The 11,121-nt window shown below is 45.1% G+C and overlaps 1 protein-coding gene across 1 annotated transcript in view; it reads right to left on the bottom strand.

The window, feature by feature from the left end:
- SERTAD2 (SERTA domain containing 2) overlaps nucleotides 1-11,121 on the bottom strand; it is a 19,492-nt gene that overhangs the window by 7,404 nt on the left and 967 nt on the right. The window lies entirely within an intron of this gene.

The following is an 11,121-nucleotide window of genomic DNA, read 5'->3' as shown; positions in this document are numbered from 1 at the left end:
CTGCAGAAACAAAATAAAAAGGCCTTTTGTGCCAACTGGGTTCAACTGGCAAGACGAAGGCTAGATCCTCTGAGCTAGCAGAGGCAGGCTGGGCTGCCGCGAGGCATTTCAGTGCTGCTGGATGCAGCCTGAGGGACCACCTGAACTAGTAACCAGTCCCCACGACTTCAAAGCATCTGTCCCCTAGAGCTAGGGAGGCAAACAGGTAAACCTCTCTCTCCTCGTCCTTGTTTCCACATCCCCAAGGCCACGGCAGAGAGAGGGAGAGCGGCCACATCTCAGGAAGACCCCCTCAGGGCAGGACCATGGGCTCACCCACTGCAGAACAATGCTCCTTGGCCTGCAGGATCCTGGCAAAGCAAAGCAAACCTGCCCCGGCAACAGGGAGCCGACCTACCCTCCGAGAGCACAGGCATCCTCCTCCCATTCAAAGACCTAAAGGAAGAGAAACAGTGGAGGCGAACGCCAGTATAAATCTGGCACCCTCTCCCAACCTCACTAAAAACAAGGAGGAAAGCTGAACAGCCCAGGTGTCAAGGTTTAACTCCAGGACTGGAGCGAATAAGCAATGTGGACTTTCAGAGGCGACAGCCACAGTGCGATAAAAGTCACCCCTCCTTGAAGATTTCATCTATTGACACCGGGGTCTTTAAATCCTGGCATGGCAGCATCCCCGGGAGCTAGTACAGCATGTACCACGCAGTAACGCACGGCTACGTTCAATATGCTGCAGCTGGCTCACAATTTGTACACTGACGGGTGGTGCGGAGGTTTTTTGGGGTTTTTTTTTGTTCGGGGTGGTTTTTGTTTTTTGGTTTTTTTGCAAGGCTGCTTCTCAGGATCTGATGCAGATTTTACTTGTTTGACTATAATGCGTCCATGTTGCCTTGCTAGAGAGGACTCCTGACAAGCGCTCCTGGTAAGAATTGGGTCTCATGTCACACTGAGTTAGAAAACAAAACCCCCCAACCCTAGACAAGATGTGCAGGGAACGGAACTTTGCTGGGGTTTCTGTCCTCTCCAGACCCAGTGCTCGGACATTCCCCATTTACAAGGTTTGTTTTCCCCGACACTTATATTTTACATTGATTCTGGCTGGGTTGTTTTTTGGTTTTTGGTTTTTTTTTAAACTGAGTGAGGTTTAATAAGCACTTACAAAACTCTCCTTTAGAGCTATATCAAAAAATTGGCCTCCTGGGTAGCTCTGTGCTTCCAGAGAGTACAGGGAATTGTTCTTATGTTTGCAAGCCTTCACTGCAAGGCTGTCAGTGCCAGCAGTAACCGTAAGTGACAGGTATTTCTCACATATATTTTATAGGGACCTAACTCTTCCCATCTCTTGTGGTGGACGGGTGAACCTCGGCTCTTCCAGAAGAAGCAGAGAGGCAAGCAAAGCTGCTCAGCACCCCACTCCTGCATTTAACAAGAAAGACAGCTTCCCTCTCCCTACAGAAATGCAGCCTTAGCCCCCCGCTTTAGGCACCCGCAAGTGAAGATTGGGGGAGAGCAGTTAGCAAGCTGAGCAACAGGGGTCTTTTTCCAGTCTCAAGTTAAAATCAAAATAAGAAGGGAAACCATAGTGGGCGACTTTCAGAGGCTAATCTAAGCAGGAATTAGTTAGGGATTGTGCAAGGAAACCTCCTGGCAAACAGGAGACAAGACATCAGAGGAAGCTCAGACTCTCATTTGAGGAGCATCTGAAGTCATGCAGCTCTCGTGGGGGTTGACTTTGGTACTCGGAGCCTGGAGTCCCCAGGTCCCCGAAGGAGTGTCCATGTTAATCAGAAAGTAAGGTGAAGCCTTCCCTAGCAAATAAGCAATGCAATTATAAAGCCAGTCAATAGTGTAACGCCAGCCAACATGTTCCAGCGATATTTTGAAACTGTAATCTGATCCTACTGTTTCCATCCTCGTGCCTTGCCTGCTCTCCCTTGTTGCATACTGTACTATTTGAGGCCCAGAGGGCAAAGCAAGCTCTTGCTGTTTGTTAATGATCAGAAACTGCGTTTCGAGTGAGAGCTCTACGTGCGCCGCCCACACTACTTTCTTGATAGTTTCTTAAACTTGCAGCCCGTCGAAGCTCTGCTAGAAGGCTTTCTGAAAAACAAAGGCGAGCAAAACAACCAAAAACACGACTACAAACTCCACTTCTGCCTTCAGTTTCCAGCTCCTTTTTACCACACTAAAAAAAGGCAAAGCCACAGTCTAAGGCAATCTCCGACTCTGTAGTGTGTTAAGTCTTGCAGGAAACATATGCTTCTATTAAATTGGAAACAGTTTCTAATGCTGTCAGTTTGCTAAATGTAACATGTTCCCTTGGAAAAAGTGGAGCAGTTTTAATGTTTTTGACTAACTGCACACACCAAACAGAGTATGTCTGATAAAGCTGGAACGGGCTCCAATAAATATAGCTTAGAATAAATTACTGCCTCATTAAGTAATTGTTTGGAAAAAGGAGAGCAGGTTTTCTAGATTATAGCTGTGTTATTAAGGGTGTTTATAATATTAGGAATTCTATCAGGGTAGCAGAACATAATGCAAGTTTAAATCAGACGAGCACTTGTTAGCTCGTTAAACCATTAAAGACTACCCTGGCAGAATTAGAAGGTGAACAAGACCACACAGGTTCTGTGCGTGGAAAGCTAGCTAGGCGTATTTCAAACCGGCTGTGAGGCTGAAGTCAAGAGCAAAAGCTCTGAGCAACTCTGACAACTTCTTTTCAGTACAAAGCAAGAGGGGGGGAATATAGCTTTGTAACATACCAGGGCTAGAAAATATTTATTCAAAATAGATTTTATTCATGTACAGGAAGGCAGTTGTCTTTACTGGAAAAAAGAACAGGTTTGGATTGCCCAGCAGAAGTAATTTCTATCTCAAAGGTCTCACACAGCCAAAATGTCAAATCTCACATGTTCTGCTTCAGACAAGGCTCCCCATCAGCATCCTTACAACAGCGCCCAGCAGATGCAAACAAGATCCCAGCCTGCCCTTTTTTGGTCTTATCCTGAACTGGAAGTTTTATGAAACAAGCTTTCTACGATTGCTAATGCCACCTCAGCCCTTCGCAGGCCTGGTGCAGACGCAGCCCCACTGACCACCAACCCCAGGAGTACCTGCTTTGAGCCAGACGAGAATGGAGGATTCCCCCTTCCTGCTACCATAAGCTGTTGTGTTAGGGTTAGTCACTTGGGGGAGAGAGATTTTTCAGCAAGATGGCAAAGCTGCCCCCTCCTCAGGTCACCTCTGTGCCAAATCCTTTTTACATCCCTCCCCAAGACGGCTGGACACACCGTCTACTCACAACAGCGCCCATGCCACCACGGGGGAGCCTCCTCACCAGGGATCAGCTTGGCTGAGACGCTGTGCTTCAAAGAGCCACCCCAAAGAGCTGGGACGAGGTTATTCTGAAATTCGGGTCTCCATGTGGCAGCGTTAAGGAAGCAGCCAGGCCTGCCAAGCATGAATCAAATTATACTGTGCTGTTTACACACAGGCTGAGCAACTCTGCTGCCAGTATCAAAAGCTCAAGGACTGGGAGCTGCATTACACACCTGGGCATCAGTAGTAGGAAATCAGAGCTGCAGTAAATAAAACCAGGCACAGCACTAGGCCAGCTCCTCGGACTTTACTACGTGATTAGCTGATTATTCAGCAGACTCTGCTTGTTGTCACTCGAAAAATATGCGAGGGCTTCTACGCACAAGCCTCCCCGGGATCAGCCAAGAAGCTCCCCCTGCTCCGCATCACGGTTTCTTTTCACAAGTCCAGCACTCCAGGCCTCCTTGCACAGGAGCAGGAGATGCTGGTCCCATAAGCAGGACCATGGCACAATGAAATCTCCCCACCAGTGGGCAAGGAGCCACACCGGAGCCAGTGTGTGCAGCTCCGCACTGGGAGAACCAGGGATATAGTCTCTTCAAGCAGTGAGCAGCAGCAATTAAGACAGCTGTGTACCGGTTCAGGGCCCAATTCAGCCAAGGGCTGACTGCCTTCCTTTCTTCCCACTGCAGAGCCGGCAGGCATTGGCACAGCGAAAGTGCTGGCTAAAAAGAGGCACCTTACTTGTAAATTAAATTCAAAACAATCTGAAAGAGCTAGCACGGCCACCAGAAAGTGACACAGGCTAGCAAACACATGCTCCCTTTTCACTGCAAAAATTACACGCCTGTAATGACAAGATGCTACTGGTCAGACTCTAAGGGAGAACGATGAAATAGCAAGACCGGCTATACATCCCTCCTCCCCTGCAACGTCACTCTGAACAATAGATTATGGCAACGTTGTTTTGTACTGTACAAGACATCTCTATTGGCACACCCATGTCACGGTCTAGCTGATATTTTTAGTGTATGTGGGGACTAAGTATTGTAGACCCATCTTCACTGGATGTGTATAATTCCTACAAAGGTTAATGAGAATTGTGCGTGCATCCAAGAGAGACAAGACCCCTTTGTGTATAATAAGAGAGAGTTTTTCTCACATATGTATAATTACTTGGATAGAGTCCTTGCTTTCAAGTGTATCGTAGCATCTTTTCCCCAAAGATACCTTGTTTTTCCCCCTTGTCATAGACCCTTAATAAACACACGGAGGAAGAAAAATACCCACGCTACCGTGGAAAGAACTGAATGGTTTGCCAAAAAGTAGGTTATTGCTCTGAAAACAGTATTGAATAAATTATCACAGTGAAACTGAAAAGCAGCAAATGGCAGGGGGGAAGAAGAGGAGAGGGAAAAAAAAACCCGCTAAAGAAATGTATACTGCAAAATGCAACATACATCCCAGCAATGACAAGTCATTTTAGTTTCTGGCATGCAGGTTTTATTTGCTAACCAGTTTCTCGCTACTGAGAGTTAAAAGAGGAGAAAAGAAAGGTGTTTCCCTGGCATTTTTTAAAGCAGCTATACAGCATATGAGTCGTTTTCAACATTTTTGCTTAAATGAACACAGCCCTGCAAACAAGTATAGGCTGTGAAAAAGCACCCACTCACCCCCAAGTTTATCTTAAAGAGGTGGAAAAGCTGTTGGACATTTCTCCACCACCAGTGAAAACAAAAAAAAAAAAAGGTAGTTAAAGTTTGACATGAAGGTTTGCTAAGATGGTGTTAAGTGATGTTAGACAAGATGATAGCTGTTGGCCTTTCAGTCCAGTGTACTAAAGGTCTTGCGTTTGTTGAAATACAGCATGTGTTTTCACGTCCAACGAAGCAGCCTTCTGAAAACTGATAAAGGGAGCTTTGGCCAGCCTTGAACTATTCTCAACCTGTAACAGCTAGAAGTTAGAGACAAAAGAGATCCCATTTTTTGTGGCACCTGCTTGATTCCACAATAAAAACTACTACACCAAAGCGATACCCTTTAAAACAGCCACCATGGGATCCACGTAACTTTTATGTGTAGTAATTTAAACATTCTCAAATAAATCATTTAAACTTATATGGGGACACCCTTTTAACAGCATATTTTAACAACATGTGTATTAAACCTGTATTTCGAAGCAGGCTTAGTACAGGTCAATTAACATGGAACAAGCAAACTTAACCACAAACTAAGTCTCTGGAAATTGTGAGTGGAAAATACAGAAGGAGAAGAGATCAGGAAACTGAAACTAAATGTCCTAAACTTCATTTCAAATTCAGTCAGGCATAACCCATTCATCTCACCCAAGATAGTATTACACTGATTTTCCCCACAATTAAAAAAACCCCGCATCAGAGCACATATGTATCACGTATGTTCCACTGCCAGCAAGGGGAAGCACAGCAGCAACAGGAAGCTTTACACTGTGTGTTACACACACAGAGAGTATTCTCCCTCTCCTTTTCATTCACAAGTTATTTCTGGAATACTTTAGTTAGGGGAGGAAAGGTGAAGGGTTGTTTAGAAGAGCCAATTTTGCCAAACAGATGGCATAGGAGGGTAAGGGAGACCATGAGCTAGATCACAGGAGGGTAACCTAAGCTGGTTATTGTACCCCTGGGACAGCCAGCATGAAAGTAGTCCTGGTCAAAATCCCTCCGACCACAGCACAGACTAGTAAAGTGTAAGTCCCTCCTCCTACACAGGGACAGGCAAAGGCACAAGAACCAACCGGCAACAAATCATGCTACACCAAAAGATGCTTAAATAAAGTGGCTTCTCTCTCGCATGCCACGCATACACACACACAGAGAGCGATAAGAAAGCAAAGTGTTACCACTGTTCAAAAAAACACTATGGTTTGTGCATGAACGCCAGTCTCCTATCTTGATGAAATGTATATTTTTAAAATATGCAAATGATATGCATGCACGTGTAAGTGTATCTATTAAACGCTTCTTCCAAAGGTGAAAGAGTGCCGGTAAAAACACATGAAAAGTAAAGAGTTTGTGGAGGCACCGGAAGATGATGATATATTTCTGAATTAGGTTTTAAAAATTCATTTTGCAGCTACCTGAAGTTAAGACAAAGCTGCCTTTAGGCACCTCAAACTAGTCAGACCTGCTGTAGCAGTTGCACAGTCTGCTTCAAATATGCCCTCCACACTCCTTTCAACCTCCACCCCAACATATATCCGCATAGTTTACCTCCAATCATGGGTGGTTCTTTCTATAGCGCAGTTCACCCAACCTTATTGCCTGCCTGGCACGACAGGAGTTTTTAAGAGACTAATGTTACAGGGTACTACAAAAAACTAAGAAAACAGCCGGTAATTGTCACATTTCCATTAAAGGTGAGTGTGGCTCAAACAGCACAAGGGTTTCCTGGCGAGATTGAAAATCTGGGATCAAGAAAACAGTTTTATTCATTACAGATCATCCAAGCAAGTTTTAGGGCAAGTTTAGATCTTTCCACCAACTCGGGGTGGGTTCCTTTGAAAAGGGAACTTCTTTCTTCTGCTACTTCCATATACCACCCAGTTTTAAAAATAACATTAAAGAAAACAACCCACATTTGCACTTTTCTCTTCATATTCTACTATATTAAGAATACAATTTTTACTCTAACTTCACTGGAAGCAGAAGCTGTCAGATGAAATCCAATACATCTTACTAGTGTAAAAGCAAAGTAAACAGGCTTTGGCTCCTAATAATTACACAGACTGAGACTCATGTCATTCAACGCCACTTAAAACTCAATTCCAGAGTGATGGTAATGAGAAATTCCTCTTTAAGCCCACTGCTCCTCAAAACACTGATCATGTCATATAGGTTGGGAACTTCAGACGTTGTATGGCAACACCTACGGTTTTACGTATCAAGCAGAGTACTGAACCCGGCCCCTTATTTGGAAGAATAATGGTTGAACTCGCCTAACACAGGACTCTGAGCACGGTTTTAGTATCACTGCAGCAGCCTGAATCCACAGTCACTCTGATGTGGTGGTGGCTGCTGTCTCACTTGAGCTAGCTGAGCCTCCACCCTCAAAGAAGGGACACATGAAAACCAAAAACTCGCCCTCTGGTGACTTGACAGCTTCTTCAGTCCTTTCAAACCACCTTGCTCCTTGTCATGACTTAAAGCCATTTCTGAAGACCAATGAGGCTGTACCGCCAGCTGCCCAATGCCCCTGGAGACCGGCCCCGCTCTCCCTTCTAAATGCCCCTCAATCAGCTCTTCCCCACCCAGGAATTCCCCTTTGCATCGGAGGAATCTCCCAGCTGCAGGTCTAGCGCATCTTCACAGCTCCTGGTGGCCAGGACACCGAGCAATGACACCGAGCATCTGACACATTCATCAGGAGCCATCAGTGAAGCAAACGTCACCATGCCATTTCTGTTCTGCACAACGACACACCGTTTAATACTCATACAGCCGTGAGACGGAGGGCAGGGACCCTGCTGTAATCGGTGCTGTACAGACACAGAACACACAGGCTTATTTCTTCCACAAAACCCTTGCCGTCTCCCAGAAACACATTTGCTCTGTTTTTGACTCTGTTTTTCTCAACTTTAGTTGAGTTCAGTTCAGAACACCCAACGGCAAAGTTAGCACTGCATTTACAGGGCTTTCCTTCCGCACTTGTGTTGAACAGTCAGCATTGTTATCTTATTTTTTGTTATAGTGTTTGCACTGGTAATGCTGAACAAACCTGAAGCCTCCACTACAGCAAACACAAAAACTGACTTTGTTTATAAAAGAATTAAAGAACTAACACATGTTGAGGGTCTCTCTCCATTTACAGAAAACAGGTACTTCTTCATGACAGCACAGTTTCTCTGACTGATGGAAGTTTAGAAACAAAACAAGTGGCAGAAAACATGCAATTATGTCCCCCTGAAGAAAGTGAGCTCTGTTCTCAGATTGGCAAATTCCATTTTCTACAAACTATTAATTAGCAAAAGATTCATCTACACTAAAGAGATCTCTGCTTACTGCCAACCTGCTTACATTTAAGCTGGACCTTGTTCTCTCCTTTGGAACACTCCTGATCTTTGGACTTGGTAACTGAAAGCTGCCATTTCTGGCACCGATTTGTGTGCGTGTGCATGTTAAGGAACCATTGCAACTGGAGCTGACTCCTCATGAGCCGGTTACACATATAAAGTTGAGTAAAAAGAAGGTGTCTCTCTTGCTACCAAGCCCTTATAAAAAGTAGATCACCAGAAGACTACTTACACTTTCAAAGTACTGCATTCTCCTTGCTTGTCAGATTATGCTTTAAGATGTTACATAAAAGCAAAAATAGTCACAAGTATTTTGGATCACCTGTCTAGTGTTAGCACTGCCGAAGATGAACTGTGCCAGGAGTGTTTTACATCAGTGTGAAAAAAGTCAGAGTTCCTAAAAATTTTTTTCCCTATGAATTATTTATTGGTAAAATAAAAGCAGCTTGTGTAAATGATGGCAAAATCCTTCAAACTAGATATTGCATAAGATCTGTTGTATTTTATGGAAGCTAAAAAAAATTTAGAATATGAAATTTGAGGTTTTCCTTGATATTAGGACATTATCTCAAACTCCTTGATGCCTCTCAGGCAGACAATTTGAGTGCTTAGATTATTTATATTATTTCCACCAGAACACTGAGAAAATGTCATTATTTCATCTTTCACATTAAGAAGAGCAGGTGTATAAAGGAATACAATTACAATTCTTAATAAATCAGTGCCTACAGACTTATTTAATGCTCTTTAAGACTGTTTCATCTACAGACAAAACCTGAAGTACCTATAGCTAGCAAGTTTCTTTTTGTTTGTTTTTAATCAGCTTCAGAGAAAAAGAAATCAGGTTGACACGAAAATCAAAGCGGTGTTTTAATATGCACGAAGTCTAGCTTCTTTCGTTAGCAGTCCAATCCAGTTCCTGCAGAAAAGGAGTGGGCGGTTTTTGCTACCAACTTAAATGGAAGTAGGATCAGACACGAAAGGAGGAAGATCTACAGCTGTTATGTTAGATGCTGCAATACTTGCCTGGACAATGGAAGTATTCCCTAGGACACGTTCTCAGATACCTGTCTGGCAGCACAAACTGCTAATCCTCCTCCTATCTCTACCACCACCACCAGCACATTACATTAAATCAGATTCCAAGTATACCATCTTATTATGTAAAAATGTATACATTTTAACTTCAAGCAGAAAGGGCTACTTTCAATTTACGCTGCTTAATCAACTGCTTAGTTTCTACAGCAATATAAGTACAAGCAGCAGCAACTTTCAAGAAAACACAATTCATTTCTACAGTTCGTTTTACCGCGTGAAAGCTTCTCGTGCACTTAGATGGAAACTGAGGTGCCTCTGTCAATTTTGTACCCTGTGAGAAGCCCGTAAGACACAGGCACCTTCATTTGTGCAGGTGAATCCCTAAAAATATCAGAATAAAAAGGTAGAAGTGTCATCTCAACTCACACAAATAGAAACTGTTTACGCCATTTGAGAGACACAAGCATAAACCTGATGTTAGGGGGCGGCCAAGCCCTCTACCACCATTGTTTGAGCAATAGCATATTCTACAGTGGCCAAATCCAGCACCCACTGACAGCAGTAAGAGCCACCCTGGGAATTCACCGGGCATTAGCTGAAAAAGCCTGGACTTTCCTGATCCCGAGAGCTTTGGACTTGTCTGAACACAGACTGCCACACGCAACAGCTCTGGCGTGCTGCGCTGAGGTTTGGGTAAAGGGGCTGTCAGCCCCCCCAGATGGAGATGAAATGGGCAGATTTGTTTTATTTTACACCAGCAGCTGAACCGTAGCTGTAAATCAGCCAGCAAGGGTCCCAGGGGACAGCACACGAACCCCTCCACAGATTTTCAACAAAAGCATCCCTGGGTTTTCCAGCTGTGCTTCACAAAATGCAAGAAATGACAGCAGTTAACTGCACTCCTATTTTCACGCTTAAGGAGAACTTATCCTTCCAGATCCTGACACGCTGACATGAGTAAAGCAGCAAACACTCTAAATGAAAGTGGAATCGCAAAACGATTTTTTCCAAGCGTTCCCCCACCCTGAAGGAAATCCCAAAAAACAGTTTTTTCGCCATCACTTCCAAAAGATGAACGACCCTGCTCACAGAAGCCCCCCAAACGCCTGTGTCTCCGTGCCGGCGGTGCTCCCAAGGAAGACCCAAGTGCGCTATTGCTCGGGGAAAAGACACACTAATCCCCCTGCCCTGCTGCCGCCCTAACACCAACCCCGGAAAAGTCCAGTCAGCGGGGCCAGGCAGGTCCTGCCCAGCCATATGTCAGCTTTGCTCCAGCGGGGTGAAAGTCTCCCCCAGGCCCTTTTAGCTCTCTGGCACTACGGCACGCACTTTTAGGGGTACCCTAAAGTCCCCGCTCTTGCTGGGAAAACGGAGCAAGGCTGTAGCCTCCCGGCTCAGGGGGCTCCCCGGCGCACACGCTAACTTACCGGGATAAAGCCGGTTTCTTCGAGTCGGATGTAGCACGGCTCTTGAGAGCACAACCGCCCGCACTATCGGGGCCAGCACAGCAGCCCCGATAAAAAGTATATTCCAACTACACGCACGCACCTGCTTCGGCCCGGGAACTCCGTGCATCGACGAGGGGGGGAGGTATTTTAAGAGCAACTCCGCCGCTCTCCCTCCTCTGCTCATCTCAGCACGATCCCCCCCCGGAGGAGAGGGGGAGGACACCCGCCCCGAGCTCCTCTGCCCGGGCACAAATTTAAAGGCAGAGATAA

Source organism: Pygoscelis adeliae, unplaced genomic scaffold, assembly GCF_000699105.1.
Source record: "Pygoscelis adeliae isolate BGI_AS28 unplaced genomic scaffold, ASM69910v1 Scaffold46, whole genome shotgun sequence".
Classification (NCBI taxonomy): Eukaryota; Metazoa; Chordata; class Aves; order Sphenisciformes; family Spheniscidae; genus Pygoscelis; species Pygoscelis adeliae.
Note: the sequence above shows the minus strand (reverse complement) of the source record. Positions and strands in the feature narration are given on the sequence as shown.